The 17,921-nt window shown below is 40.4% G+C and overlaps 1 pseudogene; it reads right to left on the bottom strand.

The window, feature by feature from the left end:
• Nucleotides 1–16,871: 16,871 nt before the first annotated feature.
• Nucleotides 16,872–17,525, bottom strand: LOC147003424 (igE-binding protein pseudogene; annotated as a pseudogene).
• Nucleotides 17,526–17,921: the final 396 nt, after the last annotated feature.

Below are 17,921 nucleotides of genomic sequence, written 5' to 3'. Positions count from 1 at the left end.
TTTAAATGTTATTCCTTTCCTGGTTTCCCCTCTGCAAACCCCCTATGTGTCCTTGTTATATGATGGAGTATCTTTTAGGTATATGCCCAGGAGTGGTATAGCTACATCCTGAGGTAGTTCTATGTCCAATTTTCTGTGGATTTTGGAGACTGCATTCTAGAGTGGTTGTCAACTTGAAATCCTACCAACAATAGGACAGTGTTCCTCTTTCTCCACATCCTCACCAGCACCTGCTGTTACCTGAGTTTTTTTTTTATCTTAGCCATTCTGATTGGTGTAAGGTAGAATCTCAAGGTTGTTTGATTTGTATTTCCCTGATGACAAAAGATGTTGAACATTTCTTTAGGTGCTGCTTGGCCATCTGGGATTCCTCAGTTGAGAACTCTTTGCTTAGCTTTGTACCCCATTTTTAATAGGGATATTTGGTTCTTTGGAATCTAACTTCTTGAGTTCTTCGTATATATTGGATATTAGCCTTCTATCAAGGTAGGGTTAGTAAAGATCTTTTTCCTATCTGTTAGTTGCCCTTTTGCCTTATTGACAGTGCTCCTTTCCTTATAAAAGCTTTGCAATTTTATGAGGTCCCATTTATCAATACTTGACCTTAGAGCATAAGATATTAGTGCTCTGTTTAGGAAAATTTCCCCTGTACCCATGTGCTCAAGGCACTTCCCCACTTTCTCTTTTATTAGTTTCAGTTTATCTGGTTTTATGCAGAGATCCTGATCCACTTGGACTTGAGCTTTTAACAAGGAGATAAGAATGGGCCAATTTTTCTATATGCTACCAGTTGAACCAGCCACATTTGTTGACAATACTTCTTTCCATTAGATAGTTTTATGTCCTTTGTCAAAGATCAAGTGACCATAGGTGTTTGGCTTAATTTCTGGATCTTCAATTTTGTTCCATTGGTTTAAAAGCCAGTCTCTGTACCAATACTATGACATTTTTAATCACTGTTGCTCTGTAATTCAGCTTGAGGTCAGGGATGGGGATTCCCCCCTAAGTTCTTTTATTGTTGAGAATAGTTTTCTCTATCCTGGATTTTTTTTTGTTATTCAAGATGATTTTGTAAATTGCTCTTTCTAGCTCTATGAAGAATTGAGTTGGAATTTTGATTGAAATTGCATTGAATTTGTAGATTGCTTTTGGTCAGATTGCCACGTTTACTATATTAATCCTGCCAATCCCCAGCCTGAAACCTGCTTGCTCAGGGGTGGTGCTTCCTGCTCAATCGTTCTGCCATGCCCACTGCTGGAGCCCTCCGCTTTGCTGTTCCAAAGCCATCACGTGGTCACCCTGCTACTGGACCCCAAGATTATTTGGCGGGAATCCGGCCCCTTTCCCTGCTTCATAACTGCATGCAGAATAGTAAAATTGAGCTTTGATCAGAATGACTGTCTTAGCTGCATCTTGTTCTTGCCCCCTAGCCCTTCTTCTCTTCCAGGTTTCCAAAATGCCTTTCCAGCCTAGAACCCAAACATGTGGTCGGCTGGCTGGACACAACAATCTTTCCACATTATGATGTCTTCCTTGATTTCTTTCTTCAGAGATTTGAAGTTCTTGTCATGCAGAACTTGTGTGGTTAGTATCACATCAAAATGCTTTATATTGTTTGTGACAATTGTGATGGCTGCCCTTTCCCTAATTTCTTTCTCAGCCTGTTGATCCTTTGAGTAGAGGAAGGCAGCTGATTTGTTTGAGTTAATTTTATATCCAGCCACTTTGCTGAAGTTGTATATCAGCTGTAGGAGATCTCTGTTGGCATTTTGGGGGTCACTTAAGTACACTGTCATATGCAAATACTGATATTTTCACATCTTCCTTTCAACAAGAAGGCTCTTGTTGGGATCTGCCTGGTGTCTGGGTTTGGTGGTTGTTTATGGTATGGATCCTCAAGTAGAGCAGTCTCTGGATGATTGTTCCTTCAGTCTCTGATCCAAACTTTGTCCCTGTAACTCCTAGCATGGATATTTTGTTCTCCATTCTAAGAAAAAATGAAGTATCTACATTATGGTCTTCCTTCTTCTAGAGTTTCATGTGTTTTGCAAATTGAATCTTGGGTATTCTAAATTTCTGGGCTAATATCCACTTATCAGTGTGTGCATATCATGTGAGTTCTTTGGTGATTGGGTTACCTTACTCAGGATGATATAGGACAGATCCATCCATTTCCCTAAGAATCTCATAAATTCATTGTTTTTAATTTCTGAGTAGTACACTATTGTATAAATGTATCATATTTTCTGTATCCATTTTTCTGTTGAGGGACATGTGGGTTCTTTCCATCTTCTGGCTATTATAAATAAGGCTGCTATGAACATAGTGGTGCATGTGTCTTATTACCAGTTGGAACATCTTCTGAGTATATGCCCAGGAGAGGTATTGCTGCATCTTCTGGTAGTACTATATCTAATTTTCTGAGGAACTGACAAATTGATTTCCAGAGTGATTGTAAAAGCTTGCAATCCCACCAGCAATAGAGGAGTGTTCCCCTTTCTCCACATCCCCATCAGCATCTGCTGTCACCTGAATTTTTTATCTTAGCTGTTCTCATTGTTGTGAGGTGGAATCTCAGTGTTGTTTTGATTTGCATTTTTCTGATGATTAAGGATGTTGAACACTTTTTAACTTCTCAGCCCTTCGGTATTCCTCAGTTGAGAATTCTCAGTCGAGAATTCTTTGTTTAGCTCTGTACCCCATTTTTAATAGGGCTATATGATTTTCTGGTCTCCAACTTCTTGAGTTATTTATGTATATTGGATATTAGTCCCTTTCAGATTTAGGATTGGTAAAGATCTTTCCCAATCTATTGGTGTCCTTTTTGTCTTATTGACAGTCTCTTTTGCCTTACAGAAGTTGGCAATTTTATGAGGTCCCATTTGTCGAATCTCAATCTTACAGCACAAGCCATTGCTATTCTGTTCAGGAATTTTTCTCCCTGTGCCCATATCTTTAAGGCTTTCCCCCATTTTCTCCTCTATAAGTTTTAGTGTCTCTGGTTTTATGTGGAGTTCCTTGATCCACTTACACTTGAGCTTTGTACAAGGGGATAAGAATGGATCAGTTCACATTATTCTACATGATAATCCCCAGTTGTGCCAGCACCATTTGTTGAAAAGGCTGTCTTTTTCACTGAATGTTTTTAACTCCCTTGTCCAAGAACAAGTGACTGTAGTTGTGTGGGTTCATTTCTGGGTCTTCAATTCTATTCCATTGATCTACCTGTCTGTCTCTGTATGGGTACCATGCAGTTTTTGTTTTTTGTTTTTTATCACAATTGCTCTGTAATACAGCTTGATGTCAGGCATGGTGATTCCACCAGAGGTTCTTTCATGGTTGAGAATAGCTTTTGCTATCCTAGGTTTTTTTGTTTTTCCACATGAATCTGCAAAATGCATTTTCTAACTCGGTGAAACATTGAGTTGGAATTTTGATGGGGATTGCATTGAATCTGTAGATTGCTTTTGGCAAGATAGCCATTTTGACTATATTATTCCTGCCAATCCATGAGCATGGGAGATCTTTCCATCTTCTGAGATCTTCTTTGATTTATTTCTTGAGAGACTTGAAGTTTTTTTTTTTTAACACAGATCTTTCACTTCCTTAGTTAGAGTCACACCAAGGTATTTTATATTATTTGTGACTATTGTGAAAGGTGTTGTTTTCCTAATTTCTTTCTTAGCCTGTTGATCCTTTGTGCAGAAAAAGCCACTGATTTGTTTGAGATAATTTTATATCCAGCTACTGCACTGAAGCAGTTTATCAGGTTTAGGACTTCTCAGGTGGAATTTTTAGGGTCACTTATATATAGTGTCATATCATCTGCAAATAGTGATATTTTGATTTCTTCCTTCTTAATTTATATCCTTTTGCTATCCTTTTGTTGTCTAATTAAACTGGCTAGGAGTTCAAGTACTATATTGAATAGGTAGGGAGGAAGTGGGCAGCCTTGTCTGGTCCCTGATTTTATTGGAATTGCTTCATGTTTCTCTCCATGTAGCCTTATGTTACTTACTGGTTTGCTGTATATTGCTTTTATTATGTTTATGTATTGTCCTTAAATTCCTGATAGTTCCAAGACTTTTATCATGAATGGGTGTTGGATTTTGGCAAGTGCTTTCTCAGCATCTAACAAGATTATCGTGTGATTTTTGTCTTTGAGTTTGTTTATATAGTGGACTACATTGATGGATTCCTGTATATTAGACCATCCCTGTATCTCTGGGTCGAAGCCTACTTGATCCTGTTGGCTGATCATTTTGATGTGTTCTTGGATTTGGTTTGCAAGAATTTTATTGAGTATTTTTGCATCGATATATTAATGAGGGAAATTGCTCTGAAGTTCTTTTTCTTTTCTGGGTCTTTATGTTGTCTAGGTATCAGTAATTGTGGCTTCAGAAAATGAATTGTGTAGAGTACCTTCTGTTTTTATTTTGTGAAATATTTTGAAGAGAATTAGAATTAGGTCTTCTTTGAAGGTCTGATATAACTGCCCTAAGCCCATCTGATCCTTGGCACATTTTTTAGTTGGGAAAATATTAATGACTGCTTATAGTTCTTTAGGGAATGTAGGGCTGTTTACATAATTAATATGATCCTAATTTAACTTTGGTACCTGGTATCTATCTAGAAAATTGTCCATTTCATCCAGGTTTTCCAGTTTTATTGAGTATAGACTTTTGTAGTAGAATCTCTTGATACTTTGGATTTCCTCAGGTTTTGTTGTTATATCTCCCATTTCATTTCTGATTTTGATAATTAGGATACTGTCCCTGTGCCCTCTAGTTAGTCTGGCTAAGGGTTTATCTATCTTGTTGATTTTCTCAAATAAACAGGTCCTGGTTTGGCTAATTCTTTGAATAGTTTCTTTTGTTTCCACTTGGTTGATTTCATCCCTGAGTTTGATTATTTCCTGCTATCTACTCCTCTTGGGTGAATTTGCTTCCTTTTGTTTTAGAGATTTTAGGTGTACTCTCAAGCTGCTACTGAATGCTCTTTCTAGTTTATTTTTTGCAGCACTCATAGCTATGAGTTTTCCTCTTAGAACTGCTTTCATTGTATCCGATAAGTTTGTTTATGTTGTGGCTTCATTTTCATTAAACTCTAAAACGACTTTAATTTCTTTATTTATTTCTTCCTTGACCAAGTTATCATTGAGTAGAGTGTTCTTCAGCTTCCATGTGAATGTTGCATTTCTATTATTTATGTTGTTATTCAAGATCAGCCTTAGTCCTCGGTGATCTCATAGGATGCATGGAATAATTTCAATTTTTTTGTCTGTTGAGGCCTGTTTTGTGACCGATTATATGATCAGTTTTGGAGAATGTACCATGAAGTTCTGAGAAGAAGGTATATACTTCTTTTTAGGATAAAATGTTCTCTAGATATCTGTTAAATCCATTTGTTTCATAATTTCTCTTAGTTTCAATGTGCCTCTGTTTAGTTCTTGCTTCCAGGATCTGTCAATTGATGAGAGTAGGGTGTTGAAGTCTCCCACTATTATTGTGTGCAGTGCAATGTGTGCTTTGAGCCTTACTAACATTTCTTTAATGAATGTGGAAGTCCTTGCATTTGCAGCATAGATATTCAGAATTAAGGGTTCATCTTGAAAGATTTTACCTTTGATATGTATGAAGTACCCCTCCTTGTCTTTTTTTGATAAATTTGGGTTTGACATTGATTTTATTTGATATTAGAATGGCTACTAAAGCTTGTTTCTTTGGACCATTTCCTTGGAAAATTGTTTTCCAGCCTTTCACTCTGAGGTAATGTCTGTCTTTATCCCTGAGTTGGGTTTCCTGTATGCAGCAAAATGTTGGGTCCTGTTTATGTAGCCAGTCTGTTAGTTTATGTCTTTTTATTGGGGAATCAAGTCCATTGATATTAAGCGATATTAAGGAAAAGTAATTGTTACTTCCTGTTTTTTTTTTTTTGTTGTTGTTGTTGTTATTAGAGTTGGGATCCTTTTCTCGCGGCTATCTTCTTTTAGGTTTGTTGAAGAAGTTCTTTCTTGCTTTTTCTAGGGCATCATTTCCCTCATTTTGTTGGAGTTTTCCCTTTACTTTCCTTTGAAGGGCTTTATTCTTGAAAAGATAGTGTGTGAATTTGGTTTTGTCATGGAATATTTTGGTTTCTGCATCTATGGTATTGAGACGTTTGTTGGGTAGAGTATCATGGGCTGGAATTTGTGTTCTCTTTGGCTCTGTATAACACATCTGTCCAGGATCTTCTCTCTTTCATAGTCTCTGGTGAGAAGTCTGGTGTAATTCTGATAGGCCTGCCTTTATATGTTTCTTATCTTTTTCCCTTACTGCTTTTAATAATCTATCTTTATTTAGTGCATTTGTTGTTCTGATTTTTATGTGTTGGGAGGAATTTCTTTTCTGGTCCAGTCTATTTGGAGTTCTGTAGGCTTCTTGTATGTTCAGGGGCATCTCTCTCTTTATGTTAAAGAAGTTTTCTTCTATAATTTTGTTGAAGTTATTTACTGGCCCTTTAAGTTGAAAGTTTTCATTCTCATCTATAACTACTAAGCTTAGATTTGGACTTCTCATTGTGTCCTAGATTTCCTGGATGTTTTGAGTTAGAATCTTTTTGCATTTTGCATATTCTTTGATTATTGTGTCTATGTTTTATATGGAATCTTCTGCACCTGAGATTCTCTCTTCCATCTCTTGTATTGTTACTGATGCTCACATCTATGGTTCCTGATTTCTTTGATAGGATTTCTATCTCCATAGTTGTCTTTCTATGTGAATTCTTTATTGTCTCTACTTCCATTTTTAGATACTGGATGGTATTGTTTAATTTTCACCTGTTTGGTAGTGTTTTCCTGTTGCGGCCTGCCCGCAGTCCACAACACGAACGGTTCAACTGAGAATGGCAGTTCTAACTGAAAAGAGAGGAATCTAGACGGGGCGGAAGAAACAATGGAGCCAAGACAACAACGTTCTGATCAAGGCTCAATTTTACTATTTTCAGACACTCAGTTATAAAGGAAGGGGGAGGGAACCCAACTTCCCACCAAGTAACTCAGGGTCCAGTAGCAGGACGAACACGTGTGTGCCTCCAGGCAGCAAAGGCAGGTTCCAGCAGTGGGCGTGGCAGGACGAATGAGCCGGTAGCTCCACCCTTGAGCAAGCAGGTTCCAGGCTGGGGGAAGGGAGGCCACATTTCCTCCCATTAGTTAACAAAACAAAAATAAAAAAGGGGGTGGCCTGAGGCAGAAAAATTATCTATGTTCAATAGTTCTGCCTGAGTTCTTAGGGCTAAAGAAAAAAACCTGTTTCCGTGGGATTCCCTAACTTTTCTAATGGTAAACTGTATTTGGCTAAGACTGTCTTTATTATCCTAGTAAACCACTTAACAGAATAGGCTCTGACTTTATAATGCTAATTAGTGCTGAATAGGTAGCTACCTGTTTGCATTATAAGTAGGGCGTTAGAACCCTGGCTGAGTTTAATTAAACAAATTTAGAATAACACTGAGCTGATAATCCTCCGCAATTTTGGGTGACAGGCAGGGGAAACAGTGAGAAGGGGGTAAGACCAGCTCTTTAGTACAAGGCCAGTTGGCTTTTTTATTTGGGTGGGAGGCAGTGAAGGGCCTGCCCTTACGACAGCAAGGTCTCCAACCTCTCTCCCCCCTATTAATTAAGTTTAAATAGGCAATGCTTAACAGAGGTGATCAAATGATTCTTTTCATCCATAGATGAGTGGGCCTTTAACCTTGACTTGGGTGGACATTGACCTGATTCCTCCCGTGAGCATTGTAACAACTCACATCTGTGGCTCTTGGTATCTTTTGGGGAGGGGAGGCAGAGCCTTAAGTATTTTTGGTTTTTAGCTGGAATCAGATACCAACCTCTTTCAAATCAGGTGTGTCGCACAGGGAACTCAGAAACGGTCAAGCTGGACCTTCCCTCCGCAGTAATCTCCTGCGCCAAGCGGTACCCATACTGTATTCATATGATTATGAATCAGTAGCGCAGTTCTGAGTTATGCGCGGTCTCTATATGAGACTTGTCAACCTCAGATTTAGCAAGGCCTAGACAAGAATTATGTCAGTATTAACACCATTAATTTTGGTTAAAATAGGAGCTGAAAGTCTTTCCTCTTCATACCTGTTATTCCCAATAGCCTGTAGAACTAAGGACACCTTGCAGTAACAGCAAGGGTGAAAAGCCAGAGGCCAGCTAAGGGACTAAGCCCATCTCTATCAAAATAAGAACTAATCTCTGTAAATATATATGAAATTTCTACTTCCCTAGCTCTCCTGGTAAATCTAAATCTTATCTCAGACTGAAAACCACATGCTGGGATGTCCTTGGAAGGGAGATTAGCAGTACCACCTGTTTGCTTTTAGGGGCGGAGAACCGGAGAATGTAGATTGACCTGCTTGAGAAAAGGAAGAAATCTAAACAATGAGAGTGTAGCAATGTAAATTTTCTGTTTGGAGAAGTCAAGGTACTTTATTTAGATGCAAATTGTAAAGCTAAAGCTAATCTCAAATTAGAAGTAACTGGGTGCCAGTGGCGTTCCGCTGCAGACTGACCTTTAATGTCAGTTTGTAAAAAGTTTAGGACAAATAAGGTGAAGGCAAGATGAGCCTTTGGTGACCTTGGGGGAAATGCTCTGAATTAACTTTGCTAGGTAATTTAGAATATAGGAATCTCTAATAATTGAACTGAATATTAGACCAGTCTAAGATTGAGTTAGAATGGCTGGTCACACTGAAGAAGAGTGAAAAATCATTATGACTCTATTAAATGACTAATTTTACTAAGTCTGAATATACAGTCTCTGATGTACTATTGCCATAAAGTTAAAAGGCTAGAAGCTAGTCTAAACTGGAAAAATGACAAGCAAGGATTTAAGGTAAACTTCCCTTGAGAAGCATTAGTTAATAAAATACTTTCCACTTAGGAAACAATATATACTGAAAGATTAAAACTTTTGGCTTCTTGTAAAGAAGCAGAAACAATAAACATTTTTCTTACATAATGTAAAGCTATATTAGCCATATGTAGAGGCAAAATTTTCTAGTGATTACCAGTTTACTAGAAGCAAAAATCTTTGAATTTAAGCATTATTTTAAACATCTGAATAGATCTGTAACACTGTTAAAAAGAAATTTTCTTGAACACAGGGAAAAACTTTTTTAGGCATTGTTTGCAAAACAAAAGAAAGGGCCACAAGCCGCTCTGGGGCTGCCCAGAGCCCTGTATTGACTCAAAGGTAAAATACTTTTTAATCTGAGCATTAATCTTAAATTTGCAATCAAACTGCAAGCTGCAGTCAATGGAACAATGGCAGTTTTAACCATAATTTTTAAGTTTTTTGTGCAAGGTTAGGATAATATCTACAACTTTGGGAAAGCAAAACCTATGTTTAAAACAATTTATCACTGTTAAAATCAATATTAGAAGCATTACTATCATATTACGAAGTTTGGATATCAATTAATACCTATGAATACCTATTAAAGCAAGCTTTAACGCTTTAATAAAGAGGCATTGCTTTAGATCTTATCTTAAATTTTACTATTTAGGATAGGAACCACATTTATCAATTTTTGAGTTAAGAAGATCTTTTTCTGAGGAGGCCTTCTCTGATAGGCACTCCTTCTGAGATACCACAAGTTCCGCCTGAGGGCGATTTAGCCCTGGAAAAGTTGCATCTTTTATAGCATCAATTACAAGCGCCCAGAGACCTAGGGTAAAATTATCTGTCTGAGCGATATTCAAGGCCTCACCAACTTTCTCCCAGGTTCCACAATCTATCGTTTCTTCTTCTTTGAACCATGGACAACAGCTATCTATCTTATCTAAAAGATTTCTTACTAATTGTACTTCAAGCCTTACTCCTTTGGCCCGAAGCAACTCCTGAAAGCTAAAAATAACCGCCTGATCCATGACTTTAAACCCTTCCTTCTTCCACCTAAGCAGTTTTCTAAAAAACTGCGGCACACCGCCTGTCTCCGTATCTAGTTCTGATTAACGAACTACTGACCCCAAGCAGAAACAGTGTTGGGTCAGCACTGATTCAAACTTGATTCGTATCCTACCGCATCCTCAGCAACACTTTACAAAATTGAAATTTTAGGCTAGCGCTAGCATGTGTACCTGTCCGTTGCTCCGATGCTTCTCCGATACGAAGATCCTTTCCTTTCTTGTGGAGCTCCACACAGCAGTCGTTTCTCTTAGCATCCCTCTGCCATTCTTCAGGTCCCAGTTCTGGCGCCAACTGTTGCGGCCTGCCCGCAGTCCACAACACGAATGGTTCAACTGAGAATGGCAGTTCGAACTGAAAAGAGAGGAATCTAGATGGGGCGGAAGAAACAATGGAGCCAAGACAACAACGTTCTGATCAAGGCTCAATCTTACTATTTTCAGACACTCAGTTATAAAGGAAGGGGGAGGGAACCCAACTTCCCGCCAAATAACTCAGGGTCCAGTAGCAGGACGAACACGTGTGTGCCTCCAGGCAGCAAAGGCAGGTTCCAGCAATGGGTGTGGCAGGACGAATGAGCCCGTAGCTCCACCCTTGAGCAAGCAGGTTCCAGGCTGGGGGAAGGGAGGCCACATTTTCCTGTAACTATTTAAGGGATTTTTGTGTTTCCTCTTTAAGGGCTTCTAGCTGTTTACCTGTGTTCTCCTGTATTTCTTTAAGGGAGTTATTTATTTACTTCTTAAAGTCCTCCATCATCATCATGAGAAGTGACTTTAGATCCTGTCCCTGTGTCTCTGAGTCTCGCCATCAAGGACACACACACAGGACACTCAGATCCTTCTGCAGCAAAGCTTTAATACATCTCAAGAGATAGATGATCAGCTTCTGGGGAGGAGACCCAGAACACAGGAAACTCGGTCCTTTAATAGACCATGAAGAGCGGTTAGAGAAGTGTCTCGCCCTGATTGGCTGCTTACCATCAGCCCAGATGACGCCACAGGACAGGCAGGGCACAAGGAATGGAAAAATACCCCAGCACATGCGCAGACTACTTGTTTACCAGTTAGAACACCGGATGTCAGCACCATCCTGTAATGGCGATTGCAAGGGCGGCTCCTCACATCTCCCCCTTTTCTTTTATTTAAGAAACAACAGGCCACCCAGTGCTGAGAGTGGAGATAGAGGTCAAATCCCCAGTGTGCTAACATAGGGGCTTTACACAAAACCTCCTCCCAGGCTCATCACCCAGAGGAGTCTTGGTCTGCTCCCGTGTCGTTTTTCCTGGGGGAAGGACACTTGGACACTCAACCTTCATACAAGATGACATGTCTCCCCAGAATAGGCTCATTTTATGCTGCAGAGCCTTTCTACTGCAGTGCTTAGCTGTGCAACTCTCCTGGGCTGCTGAAGCACACTCACTCTATCCTGTGCAATGAGACTAGCCTCGTGGGGTGCAAGAGTTGAGTGGCCAGCGACCTATTACTTAAGCATAGATAGCCATATATTAGGGGAGGCACCGTGTTCCAATGCTGCAAGTGCTTGGGCTATCACCATCTTGTCCCTTTTTGTTTGAGCTTTAAGTTTACAGACCATCCAGAGCAAAAGAAATGCTCCACGGAATAGGATCAAGGCAAACAAGCCTACCCCCACCCACTCCTTAAAGTAGGAAAATGCAGAGGAAATCCAGGTGGAGAAGCCCTTCATCAGCGAAAGGTCAAGATGCGTAGAATTCACTTGTAGAATAGCAACTCTCAATTCTCGAAGCGTTTGTTCAAATTCCATGGTCCAATTCTGTAACATATAACGAGACAAAGTTTTTGACAAATTTGCTGCTCTTGTAAAATTTTCAAACTGAACAGAAGTAAGACAAAGGCCAGGCATCTTGTATTCACAACCCAATTGAGCCAACTGCCAAAGAATATCCACCTGCTCTTGGGCTAGGTTGATGCACTGATTTATCAGCATCAACCCTCCTTGTATCTGTGAGTTGGCTGTGGTTTGTTTATCCAAGGCCATTGTGACAGTCATAGAAAGCTCGTTAATAGTTTGTGTTGTTTGAACAGTAGTAGATAGAGCGAGTGCCAAGGCCGTGACAGAGGCTGCAACCGCCACTGTGGCCACCAGTCTGACTATGATAGCAGAAATACCAAAATATCTTTTCTCTCGAAACAAACTCAAGCTATTAGGGGCATCTACAGGAACAGGGACAAATCTAGGCATGCGGGTAACCAAAGCAAAAGGATATTTCTTAGCATCCCAGCATAGGGCATAAAAGCATTTTTCTTGTGAGCAATCTATCTCCAACTGATTCTGATTTACGCTTTTGTTACTTACCACCCACAGAAACGGGGGCCATACACACACCGGGGTGGTGGTATAATTTACCTTTTTTTGTTTTTTATATTTAACATTGGAGGTAGTCCATTTAAAAGAATTTGAACTCTGTTTTTCAGACCGACTGGTCTTTGAGGTACCTTTCCATTCAAAGGTCATTTCTCCTTTCTCACTAGAACCTCCTCCAATCATTGCCATGGGGGCGAGATCAGTACAGCTTCCATTAACCCCACAAAGCAACCACTGATCAAAAGGGTTAGTATTAGTTCTGAGGGGGTCCATAGTAGTAAAATCATATCCAGCAAAAGTATCATTAAACTCTCTACTAATATATGGGGGAAAAGGAAAAATATTTCTCTACTGCCCAAGTATATTTTTTAGCTTGGTAGCCTGTCCAAGGCAGCATTAAATCTTCCATGGACCCTTCCATGCAAAAGGGTGCCATTCTTGGTTGTGGAGATGGCTTATTTCCAGATTTTCGGCTGGGCCACCATCCTCTTATAACTATGGTATCAGCCTTTATCTCAGTCATTCTGTCCCAAGAGGCCTTCTCTAACCAGGCTGCTGACTGATTATACAAGGATATGCATTGACTCTTATCTTGTAATGAAGAAATTAGCACAAAGCACAGGCTTCCCTGTAGGAAGAAGGTTCTATTTTCTTGTAAAGCCTGAATCTGTTCATTTAAGGGTAAATAGGCAAGTCCCAGTTCTTTATCTGTAGAAAAAAAAAGTGTGGAAATATTTGTGCATTATGCATAACTGGCATAGGAAGAGGAAAAGTTGACATAATTCCCCATCTTAACTTCCCAGATATACTAGGAACCAGAATCTCCAGAATGAGGAGTATGAACCATCGATGTCTTGGGATCTTGTTCTTGTGACTCATTGTCTGAGAGCTGGATCCTTCGAGTGAGGCGCTCCGGAATCCAAAAGGGATTATCTTCCTCCTGTGGAAAAACACATATAGCTCCCCGGATCTTATTAAAATAGGATCCGGGCCTCTGCATTTTCCTGTCAAGACATCTTTCCACTTCGCCATTTCCTTGGGCCTATCAGGTTCTGAATAGTGACGTTCAGCCGCAGTATGGCCTTGAGCATCAAAATTTTAAAAATTAAGAGTGAAGAGTGCCATGGAAACAGCTACTCTTGGTACTGAGGGTAGAGCCTCCTCGACTCCCCCTTTTGTTTAATTAAGTAGGACTTAAGAGTGCAATGGGCATGTTCTACAGTGCCCTGTCCTTGAGGATTATATGGAAGTCCGGTTAGATGAGTCACATTCATCTGATGGCAAAACTGTTGAAATTTTTGAGAAGTATAGGCTGGTCCATTGTCTGTCTTAAGAATTTTAGGTTGTCCCCGAGCACTCCATGCTTCGAGGCAATGTTTAATTACATGTGAGGCCTTCTCTCCTGTTAGAGGTGTAGCAAATATGATACCAGAGCAGGTATCAATAGAAACATGTAAATACTGAAGTCTTCCAAAGGAAGAGATATGAGTAACATCCATTTGCCAGACCTGTAAAGGCCTTACGCCACGTGGGTTTATCCCCACATGAGGGATAGGCAAGAATTCACAGCAATTTTGGCATTGAGTAACAATTTCTCTATCTTCTTTTCTAGTTAATGAGAAGCGGCGACGTAAAGTTTCAGCCGTCACATGAAAGCGCTTATGAAATTCTTTTGCAGCTTCTGTCTGGGAAGACAGAGCAACAGCCACAACCTTTGTGGCTTTATCCACCAAATCATTTCCCAAAGACATAGGGCCAGGAAGGCCTGAATGTGCTCTGACATGAGTAATATAAACAGGGAATCTTCTATTTAATAATACAGATTGTATTTGTTGGAAAATATTGACAACCCTGCTGGAAGGTTTTATTACTCCAGCTGTCTCAAGAAGGTTAACTGCATTAACTACATAAGAAGAATCTGATACAATGTTAAGCGGCCCTGGAAAGGCTTTAAGAACCTCCAGTACCACTAGACATTCTACAATTTGAGGTGAGGTTTCATTATATTGTTTTGATACCACCTTGTTATCAACCACATAAGCACCTATACCAGTTTTTGATCCGTCAGTATATACTATAATCCCATCTTTAAGTGGTTCCTTAGCTGTTACTTGTGGAAACACAATAGCCTGATTTAGGGCAAACTGTAATATTGGATGTTTTGGATAATGGTTATCAATCTGTCCTGAAAAGGAGGTGACTAATACTGCCCAATCATTAGATGTAGCTGCCAAGGTTTGAACTTGTGCAGCATTGTAAGGCACAATTAAGAATTTAGGGTCTCGTCCAAAATGAGTAATGGCTGCTTTTATCCCTCGGAGCGCTAGCTGTGCAACTGCATTAGGATACCAATCTATTATTTTAGCAGGAGATGCATTTGGATGAACCCATAATAAAGGTCCATTTTGCCACAAAACTGCGGTTGGCAACTGGGCTGTCTTAAAGACACACAAATCAAAAGACTGTGATTCATCAATGCGCTGTAATTGAGCTTTTTGCAGGGCATTCTCTACCTTTTGCAAGGCCTGATTAGCGGCAAAAGTAAGAGTCCTAGGGGAGGAGATATGAGAATCCCCTTCCAGAATATCAAATAAAGGTTTTAATTCAGCAGAGGAAATCTTTAAGAATGGTCTCAGCCAATTTATATCTCCCAATAATTTTTGAAAATCATTTAAGGTGTGTAAATGATCTCTGCAAATCTCTAATTTTTGAGGAACAATTTTGTCAAGATAAATGAGTGACCCTAGGAATGCTCCTATTCTAGCAACTTGCACCTTTTCTGTAGCCACCTGCAATCCCCATTGCCCTAACTTTTTTATTAATATAGGGTATGCATCTTGCAATAACTAAATTTTTATGGCAAATCAAAATGTCATCCATGTAAAGTATCACAAGTAATGATGGAAAATGATTTCTAACTGACTTAAGTGCCAATTGCACATACAGTTGACACATGATGGGGCTATTTGCCATCCCCTGAGGTAGGACCCTCCATTAGTTTCTTTGATCAGGCTCTAAATGATTAATTGCTGGGATGGTAAATGCAAATCTTTGCCTATCTTGAGGGCATAAAGGTATAGAGAAAAAACAATCTTTAATATCTATAATTATAATTTCCCAATTTTTTGGTAGGGTGGAAAGCAATGGAAGCCCTCGCTGAACTGACCCAAACAGGCACATTTGTGTATTAATTGCTCCTAAGATCATGTAATAAGCACCATTTGCCAGATTTTTTCTTAATTACGAAGATAGGTGTATTCCAGGGTGAGGTAGAGGGCTCTAAATGACCCAAGTGTAGCTGTTCAGAGACCAGTTTTGTGGCTGCTTCTAATTTTTCAGATGAGAGAGGCCATTGAGGAACCCATACAACTTCCTCTGTAAGCCATGGTATGGGCATAGAGCCCCCACCGGCCCCTAGAAAAAACCCAAACCTTGTCTCCCATTATTACCTTCTTGAGGGATAGGTTCAAATCTACCCTGCTCTACTTTCCCTAATCCCTTTCCTTTTTTGTAACCCATTTTACTCATGATTTTAACAGCTTGTGTAGAATACTCATTTGTTAAGGTCAGGCCCACTTCTGAAAGAACATCTCTCCCCCAAAGATTGACTGGTAATGGAAGGACATAAGGGGTAAATAAGCCTCTCTGCCCCTCCGGAGTTTGCCACTCCAATTGTGTAGAACTGATTGTAGGACATGATTGATATCCCAGGCCCTGTAGCGAGTGGGAAGATTTATCTACAGGCCAGGTCCGGGGCCACCAATGTGAGGAGATGATGCTCTTATTGGCCCCTGTATCCATAATTCTCTGAAAGCTTTTACCATTGATTGTTAAATGCAGCGTGGGTCTATTGTTTAGTGGCATAATTAGATATGCTGCATCTTGGCCAGAAGAGCCCATACAATTGTTTTCATGTTTTTGTGTGCTTTCCTCTCTCCCTGTGGGCAACAGGATCATTTGTGCAATTCTATCTCCTGATGTAATGGAGACAATTCCTTGAGGGCAGGAGCGAAGGACCTGGATTTCTTGTAAATGGTGATGATCTACTATTCCAGGATAAACTATAAGTCCTTGCATAGTCAGCAATCCCTGCCCTATTATCAGGCCCATTGTTCCTGAAGGTAAGGGTTCCGGGGCTTCAACTGGGATAGGCTGGACATTCATTTGTGGCATGAGTAGGAAGTCAGTGGTGGAACGCAGCTCCACTCCTGCAATTCCCCGGGGTTCATTTCCTCTAAGTTGCTCTGGCTTTTGACAAATTGATTCCCATATTTGTGAGGGCCCTGGGATCGGGGGCCCACACCCCCGTTTTTTTGGTAGGCGGTTGTCAGATTCATTGATTGGGGGCAGGAGCCTCCCTTTTATATCGTGAACAGAGTGGCACTCACTAGCTTTGTGATAACCCTTTCCACAATGAGAGCAAAGAGTAGTCACCCGGGCCCGCTCTGGGAGGGGGCAGTCTTTCTTTAGGTGGCCTATTTTTCCACAGTTAAAGCAAGCTCTTTGTTTGTTAGTAGAGGGGCGCTTTTGTGATTGAAATATGGCTGCAGCCAGCCCCGCATTGGTAAGTGGGCCTCACAGTTCTCTACATACTCTAAGCCAATCTTGCAATCCCTTGTTTTCTCTTGGCATGATTGCAGTCCTGCATTCCTGTGTGGCCTGCTCATAAACAAACTGTTCAATTAGCAGCATGGCCTGTTCAGTGTCTCCAAAAACCCTTCCTGTGGCCTCAGTAATTCTTGCTACAAAGTCTGAGAATGGCTCCTGGGGGCCCTGGATGATATTTGTAAGGTGGCCTCCAGCTTCTCCCTTTCTTGTTAGAGCTTTCCAATCCTTAATGGCAGCCACCAATATCTGAGCATATGCTCCCCAATGATAGTTAGTCTGATTGGCAGCAAACTGTCCTTGGCCTGTTAATAATTCAAAAGTCCATTGCCTCTGATTATCATCTTCTGCCACAGCATTAATTCTTGCCTGATTCTGGGCAGCATCATACCATAAGGCTTTCCACTCCATGTATTGTCCCATATTAGGTAAAGTGGCCTTAACTGTCATTTGCCAGTCTGCCGGAGTCATTGCTGTATTGGCAAATCTCTCGACTTGTACTAAGGTGAAGTTGGCATTGACTCCATAATTATGGACAGATTCAGCAAGTTCTTTAATTTGTTGGTATTCTACAGGAGCATGCATGCGTCTCGCATCTCCAGCATCGAAGTCTGGAAACGCCATCTGAATCTTTTTTAATTCCTCCTGAGGCAGAAAGGAACTAGCACCATATCTTGATTCATATGGTGGAGGCTTGGGTGACGGCTGTATGCCACCCCTCTTATTATTTTTTTGCTGTACTCTCTGATCAGGGCCATACCTTTACTCTTCATATTTTGCTGCTTCCTCTTCTAATTCTGCCTCTTCACTAGGATCTAGATCATCAGGATCCGAGCTATCAAGTTCTAGGGCTTCTAAATCTTGGGTGGGATAAATGTTACTAAGTTTACCTGTAGGGGGCGTTTTTTCACCTTCCCCTTTTTCCCAGTTTATTCCACAAGGCTCCTCACAAGATCCATATTTTGCTTTTCTGGTGTGATGGTGTATCCAGGACTTACTATGATGGGAGAGTTAGGTTCT

The sequence above is a fragment of the Mus caroli genome, unplaced genomic scaffold (genome assembly GCF_978045245.1).
Source record: "Mus caroli unplaced genomic scaffold, Mus_caroli_1 scaffold_8, whole genome shotgun sequence".
NCBI lineage: Eukaryota > Metazoa > Chordata > Mammalia > Rodentia > Muridae > Mus > Mus caroli.
This window is presented reverse-complemented; position numbering and strand designations above follow the sequence as displayed.